The 8,073-nt window shown below is 41.0% G+C and overlaps 1 long non-coding RNA gene across 1 annotated transcript in view; it reads right to left on the bottom strand.

Annotated features, from left to right (window-relative positions):
* Positions 1 to 8,073, bottom strand: part of LOC122552039 — a 51,194-nt gene that overhangs the window by 13,891 nt on the left and 29,230 nt on the right. The window contains exon 2 of the long non-coding RNA XR_006312277.1: positions 3,799 to 3,853. This is a non-coding gene — a long non-coding RNA (uncharacterized LOC122552039). The remainder of the gene's footprint in view (positions 1 to 3,798; positions 3,854 to 8,073) is intronic.

Raw genomic sequence — 8,073 nt, 5'->3', positions numbered from 1 at the left:
AGGGGAACCACATTTGCTATCCTCCAGTCTTCTGGCACTATTCCTGTAGACAATGATGATTTAAAGGCTTATGATTTAAATGTCAAAGACTCGGCAATCTCTTCCCTGACTTCTCAGAGGATCCTAGGATAAATCCCATCCAACCCAGGGGACTTATCTATTTTCACACTCTGCAGGATTTCTAATACCTCCTCCTTGTGAACCTCAATCACACCTAGTCTAGTAGCCTGTATCTCCATATTCTCCTCGACAACATTGTCGTTTTCTAGAGTGAATTCTGTTGAAAAATATTCATTTCGTGCTTCCCCTATCTCTTCTGACTCAACACACAATTTCCACTACTATCCTTGATTGGCCCTAATCTTACTCCTGTCATTGTTTTATTCCTTAAATACCTATAGAAAGCCTTAGGGTTTACCCTGATCCTATCCGCCAACAACTTCTCATGTCTCCTCTTGGCTCTTCTGAGCTCTCTCTTTAGGTCTTTCCTGGCTACCTTGTAACCCTCAAGTGCCCTAACTGAGCCTTCACATCTCATCCTAACATAAGCCTTCTTCTTCCTCTTGACCAGAGATTCCACTTCCTTCGTAAACCACGGCTCCCGCGCTCTACAGCTTCCTTCCTGCCTGTCAGGTACATACTTATCTTGGACACACTGTAGCTTTTCCTTGAATAAGCTTCACATTTCTAATATGCCCATCCCCTGCAGTTTCCTTCCCCATCCTAAGCTTCCTAAATCTTGTCTAATCGCATTGTAATTGCCTTTCCTCCAGCTGTAACTCTTGCCCAGTGGTATATACCTATCCCTTTCTATCACTAAAGTAAACATAACAGAATTGTGATCGCTATCACCAAAGTGCTCACCTACTTCCAAGTCTAACATCTGGCCGGGCTCATTACCCAATACCAAATCTAATGTGGCTTCGCCCCTTGTTGGTCTGTCTACATGCTGTGTCAGCAATCCCTCCTGCACACACTGGACAAAAACTGTCCCATCTATAGTACTCGTACTATACTGTTTCCAGTCCATATTTGGAAAGTTGAAGTCCCCCATGACAACTACCCTGTCTCTCTCACTCCTTTCAAGAATCATCTTTGCTATCCTTTCCTCTACATCTCTGGAACTATTCTGAGGCCTATAGAAAACTCCCAACAGGGTGACCTCTCCTTTCCTGTTTCTAACTTCAGCCCATACTACCTCAATTGACGAATCCCCAAACATCCTTTCTGCAACTGTAATACTGTCCTTGACCAACAATGCCACACCTCCCCCTCTTTTACCATCTTCTCTGTTCTTACTGAAACATATAACAACCATTCCTGTCCCTGCTCTATCCATTTCTCTGAAATTGCCACAACATCGAAGTCTCAGGTACCAACACATGCTGCAAGTTTATCCACCTTATTCCGGATGCTCCTGGTGTTGAAGTAGACACACTTCAAACCAACTTCTTGCTTGCTGGCGCCATCTTGCGTCCCTGAAACTTGATTTCGGACCTCCCTACTCTCAACCTTTTCTACACTCGAACTACAATTTTGGTTCCCATCTCCCTGCTGGATTAGCCTTAGCAAATTTTCCCCCCAGGATATTGGTACCCCTCTGGTTCAGATAAAGATCATCCTGCTTGTAGAGGTCCCACCTATCCCAGAAAGAGCCCCAATTATCCAAGAATCCATTAACCCTCCCTCCTGCACCATCCCTGTAGCCACGTATTCAACTCCTCTCTCTCCCTATTCCTTGCCTCACTAGCACGTGGTGCGGGCAACAAGGAGTTGAAAGTTGTGCGTGAACTCTGTGTAGATTGGAGAGGTGCTAAATGAATATTTCTCATTTGTTTCCATTCCAGAAAAGGAGAATTTAGTCGAGGAGAAGAATGAGATACAGGATATTAGACTAGAAAGGATTGAGGTTAGTAAGGAAGAGGTGTTATCAGTTCTAGAAGGAGTGAAAGTAGACAAGTCCCCTGGGCTGAATGGCATTTATCCGAGGATCCTCTAGGAAGCTTGCAAGGAGATGTTGGAGCCTTTGGCTGTGATCTTTGAGTCATCATTATCTACAGGTTTAGGACCAGAGGATTGCAAATGTTGTGCCCTTGTTCAAGAAGGTAGAGATGACCAAGGTAATTATAGACCAGTGAGCCTTACATCTGTTGTAGGAAAAGGTTTGGAAAGGGTTATAAGAGATAGGATTTATAATCATCTGGCAAGCAACAAGTTGATTGCAGATGGTCAACATGGTTTCGTTAAGCTGAAAATGTGTTGCTGGAAAAGCGCAGCAGGTCAGGCAGCATCCAGGGAACAGGAGAATCGACGTTTCGGGCATAAGCCCTTCTTCAGGAATGATTCCTGAAGAAGGGCTTATGCCCGAAACAATGATTCTCCTGTTCCCTGGATGCTGCCTGACCTGCTGCGCTTTTCCAGCAACACATTTTCAGCTCTGATCTCCAGCATCTGCAGACCTCACTTTCTCCTCAATGGTTTCATTAAGGGCAGGCTATGTCTCACAAACTTCATGAGTTTTTGAGAAGGTGACCAAGTATGTGGATGAGGGTAGGGCAGTTGACATGATGTACATGGACTTCAGTAAAGTCTTTGATAAGGTTCCACATGGTAGGCTATTGGAGAAAATGCAGAGGCATGGGTTTGAGGATAATTTAGCAGTTTGGATTAGAAACTGGCTTTCTGTAAGAAGGCAGCAAGTGATGGTTGATAGAAAATATTCAGCCTGGAGTCCGGTTACTAGTGGTGTGCCACAAGGATCTGTTTTGAGAACCCTGCTGTTTGTCATTTTTATGAATGACTTAGATGCAGGCATAGGTGGATGGGTTGGTAAGTTTGCAAATGACACGAAAGTCGGTGGAATAGTGGACAGTGTGGAAGATGTTGCAGGTTGCAGGATGACTTGGAAACACTGCAGAATTGGGCTGAGAGGTGGCAAATGAAGTTAAATGTGGAAAAAAGTGAGGTGATTCACTTTGGTAAGAATCACAGGAAGACAGAATACTGAGTCAATGGAAAGATTCTTGGTAATGTGAATGTGCTGAGGGATCTTGGAGTCCATGTACATAGATCCCTGAAAGTTGCCAGCCAGGTTGATAGTGCTGTTAGGAAGGCATACAGTGTGTTAGGTTTCATTGATAGAGGGATTGAGTTCTCGAGCCATAAATATCATACTGCAACAATACAAAACGCTAGTGTGGCTGCACTTGGAATATTGTGTACAATTCTGGTCGCCCCATTACAGGAAGGATGTGGAAGCATTGGAAAAGGTGCAGAGGAGATTTACCAGGATATTACCTGATCTGGAAGGAAGGTCTTTTGAGGAAAGGCTGAGGGACTAGGGTTTATTCTCATTAGAGAGAAGAAGGCTAAGAGGGGATTTGATGGAAACATACAAGATGATCAGAGGATTAGATAAGGTAGACAGTGAAAGTCTTTTTCCTAGGATGATCATGTCAGCTTGTATGAGGGGGCATAGCTACAAAGTGAGGGGTGATAGATTTAAGATAGATGTCAGAGACAGGTTCTTTACTCAGAGAATGGTAAGGGGGTGGAATATCCTGCCTGCCAGTGTAGTTAATTCAGCCACATTAGGGACATTTAAACAATCCTTGGATAAGCACATGGATGATGATGGGATAGTGTAGGGTGATGCACTTAGATTAGTTCACAGGTCGGCACAACATCGAGGGCCAAAGAGTCTGTTCTGCACTGTATTGTTCTATGTTCTAAATATTCACTCCTTTCACCACTACTGCACAATGTATAGCATCTACAGCATGCAATGAGATAACTCACCAAATTCCTTCGGCAGCATATTTCAAACCTGTGACCACAAACAGGGTCGATAACTCTGAAACAACAACAGGACTCATTTAAAATGTAACAAAAAGATTAATACATTCAGAACTGCATGCTGTTACTTAAATGGCAATAATAATTAAAATGAGACAGATATAGTGATGAAAATCAGTGCATTTTGCACTGATGATTGTAAATATTAATGTATTAATGTCAATGAGAGTGCATTTAATCACTAGCAGGACTTTAAGTGATTTTACAAAAGAAGAGGCCAGTATCCCATCACTAAATTGCCCTTTATTTACGTGTGGAATGTCCATGACACTGGTCCAGCTCCCTCAGAGCCAGCTCTCAAACAGAATGTCTGACACTCTGTCAGTAAGGGCTCTCTGAATGGACCAAATTAACAGCCTCAATCAGGGAACTCATATTCTATGCTGTCCAGCTGGCTGACTTCATTATAACCATTACAGAACTCACTGCCTCAAAGAACAGAAGAGGAAGAAAACATCAGCTCATTTCTGGATGTGCAGCTCAAATACTTTAACTAGCAGAGCTCTGGAACAAAAACTGGAAAGTTGGTGTTTTTTTTGGCTGGCTCAGATATAATGGGTCAAGTGGTTTTTGGCAAGTTTGATCACGGTTTGTTGATTAAGGATGTTCTTAACCTCTTCCTAAAAATCTAATTTTATTTGTATTTCACATTCAGTATTTAACTTCAATTTACAGTTAAATTCTAAATTTCATTCAGGCTTAATCAGGATTATATTATGCTATTATATAGTACATAATGTATTATATTTTATATATTTGTTAACATATATAGGATATTATGTTGTTTATATATATATATTCTTGCGAGCAGCTGAAATTCATTGATTAAGGAAATCAGTTAATTTCTTTTACTGTACATGGACAGATCTAATTCTTCAATTCAAATGCATATGGATAGGCACAAAAGTTGATCTAGTGATAAAGTGGTAATCTCCTTACCTCTAGACTACAATCTACAGGTTCAAGTCTTACCTTTTTTTAGAGGTTTGCCATAACATCTCTGAATTGGTTAATTATAAGTCGGGGCAACTCAATGTAACTCAGTACAGAGTGCAGTTTTGAATAGAGTGCTGGCAATTTGCTAAGTAAAGGAGTTGAGGGAAAGAGTTACTCCTGTTCCCTTTCTAGCTATTTTAATTTTATAGAAATGGGTTCTTACTTTGCTGTGGGGAAAGAAATGAGAAAGAACCTGGTAAGTACATCAGAACATAGGAACAAGCAAAGTAGGAACGGAAATAGATTGTTTCAATTCACAAACCTGCTCTGCTAATTAACAAGATTGTGGGTAGTCTGTTTATGTTTTGATTTCCACATTTCCATCCATCCCCCTTAACTCAAGAATCTATCTACCTCTGTCTTAAAATATTGACCATGCTTCCGTCATCTTCTGAGGCAGAGGTCTAAAGCCACACATCACTCTGAGAAAAAAAATGAGGTTAAGCTTAATTTTATGTTGTGACAATGCTGTAGCTTTCAGAGGTTATTTCTTTTTTTTTAAACTGACGTTTTAAGACAGAGTGCTGAGCTGTCTAGTTGGAGTTCCAATAAAGTAAATAGCTTGTGAGGCCTTAAGGATTCTTTTTTTAAAGTTGGAACAATAGAAGCAGCCTGGATGGGTGTGGCCAGTTCTTATTGATCTGGATTTCTAGTTATTGAGATTCAGCATCAGTTGCTGTTGGAGTCCCAACAGGTTTGGAAGCTGCAGTAAAGGTCACCTGGCTCTGAGTATTCTCTTAACTTCTTTTTTCCTTCTATGTTCCTGGAGCTACATCTGAGACAAATCTATTTCCTGAAATTTGCCAAGGGGTGTGTTTATGGGATGTTGTTATATTGGAACAGTTAATTAGTAATAATCACTGTATATATTATTCTGTTGAGCTTTCCAGTAGAGTTAAGTTATTCTAAGTTCTTCTTTCTTTTGCTGTATTTTAACTATAATGTTTAAATAAATTGTTTTGCATAACAGCAAGTAGCTTGACAAGTCGAATTGCATCTGAAACATGGCATTTTACATTTGCCTTTAAAATTAGAAAACATTAGGGGCTAGGCTATCTTCTTAAAATATTTTGAGGGGGGCTAGTCTGGCTCATTTCAATGTAGAAAAGGCAAATACAAATTCCACCGTAGCTGCGAGAGTTCTGTTGCGGAGAACCCCTGGGAATTATGAAATTCACAGGTGCAGAGCTCATTAAAAATAGGTTAAAAATTGTGAATACATGCCCATGCATGTTTTTGTTGTGACTTATAATTTTGGCATGGATAGGCAAATTTGCAATTCATGATATTGCAGAAATAGTGAATATACTGTAAATAAGATTAAAAATGAAATCAGTAACGAATTAAAACATAGTGAGAATGGCAGGGTAGGTGATGTGTTGTGAATATAGAATGTGGGAGTTCCGGAATGCCAATATGATCCAAGGTAAATACATCTGCAGTTAATATTTGCAACTCAAGCAGCATTGCTGTAGAGTTTGTGAGCTAAAGGCAAAAATACAGACACTGCAACACATTAGGGAATAGAAAAAGATCTGGACACTTTATTCCAGGAGGAATCACATCCCACCAGGTATTCTACATAAATTTAATCCCATTTACCAGCAATTGGCCCATATCCCTCTAAACCCTTCCTATTCATATACCCATCCAATTAAATGTTGTAATCGTACCATCCTCGACCACTTCATCCATGCATGTGCTATACATGCGCCACCCTCTGTGAGAAAAGATTGTCCCTTAAGTCCGTTTCATATCTTTCCCCTTTCACCTTAAACCTATGACCTCTAGTTTAGGACTCCTCCACCCCAGGGAAAAGACCTTGTCTATTTATCCTATCCATGCCCCTCATGATTTTAGAAATCTCAGTAAGGTAAACCCTCAGCTTCCCACCCTCTAGGGAAAATAACCACAGTCAATTCAGCCTCTCTCTATAGCTCAAAATATCCAAACCTGGCAACATCTTTGTAAAACTTTTCCAAATACTTCAAATTTCACAACATCTTTCCTGTAACAGGGAGACCAGAATTGCATGCAATATTCCAAATGTGGCCTAACGAATGCCCTGTACAGCTGCAACATGATCTCCCAACTCCTATACTTAATGCACCGACCAATAAAGACAAGCATACCTAACACCTTCTTCACTATCTTATCTACCTGTGACTCTACTTCCAAGGAACAATGGCAGTCCGATGTCTCTTTGTTTAGCAACACTCCCCAGGACCTTATCATTAGGTGTATAAGTTCTACAGTGATTTGCCTTTCCTAAATGCAGCATTTCACACTTATCTAAATTAAACTCCAACTCTCACCCTTCAGCCCATTGGCCCATCTGATCAAATCCCATTATACTCTGAGGTAGCCTTTTTTGCTATCCACTACACTTTCTATTTTGGTGTCATCTGCAAACGTACTAACCTTATCTTCTGTGTTCACTGCCAAGTCATTTAAATAAATAATGAAGAACAGTGGACTCAGCACCAATCCTTGTGGTCACAGGTCTCCACTCTGAAAAGCATCCCTTCACCACCACCTCTGTCTTCTACCTTACAACCAGTTCTATATAGCAATTCTCCCTAAATTCCATGTGATCTAACCTTGCTAACCAGTTTACCATGAGGAATCTTGTCAAACACCTTACTGAAGTCCATATAGATCATGTCCACTGCTCTGCCCTCATTAAACCTCTTTGTTGCTTCTTCAAAAAATTCAATTTAGTTTGTGAGACACGATTTCCCATGCACAAAGCCATGTTGACTATTCGTAATTAGTCCTTGCCTTTCCAAATACATGTAAATTCTGTCCCTCAGGATTCCTTCCAACAACCCGTCCACCACGATGTCAGACTCACTGGTCTATAGTTCCCTTCATTTTTGCTTTCCACCTTTCTTAAACAGTGGCACCATGTTAGCCAACCTCCAGTCTTCCAGCACCTCATTTGTGGCTATCAATGTTACAAATATCTCATCAAGGAGTCCAGCAATCACTTCCCTAGCTTCCCACAGAGTTCTAGAATACACCTGATCAGGTCCTTGGCATTTATTCACTTTTATGCATCTTAAGCCATCCAGAACCTCCTCCACTGTAATATGAGGTGGGACCTCTATAAACAGGATGGTCTGCACCTGAACCTGAGGGGCACCAGTATCCTTGGGGGGAGGTTTGCTAGTGCTCTTGGAGGGGGGGTTTAAACTAACTCCAGGGGCATGGGAACCCAGA

This window comes from Chiloscyllium plagiosum, chromosome 7 (genome assembly GCF_004010195.1).
Source record: "Chiloscyllium plagiosum isolate BGI_BamShark_2017 chromosome 7, ASM401019v2, whole genome shotgun sequence".
Classification (NCBI taxonomy): domain Eukaryota; kingdom Metazoa; phylum Chordata; class Chondrichthyes; order Orectolobiformes; family Hemiscylliidae; genus Chiloscyllium; species Chiloscyllium plagiosum.
Note: the sequence above shows the minus strand (reverse complement) of the source record. Positions and strands in the feature narration are given on the sequence as shown.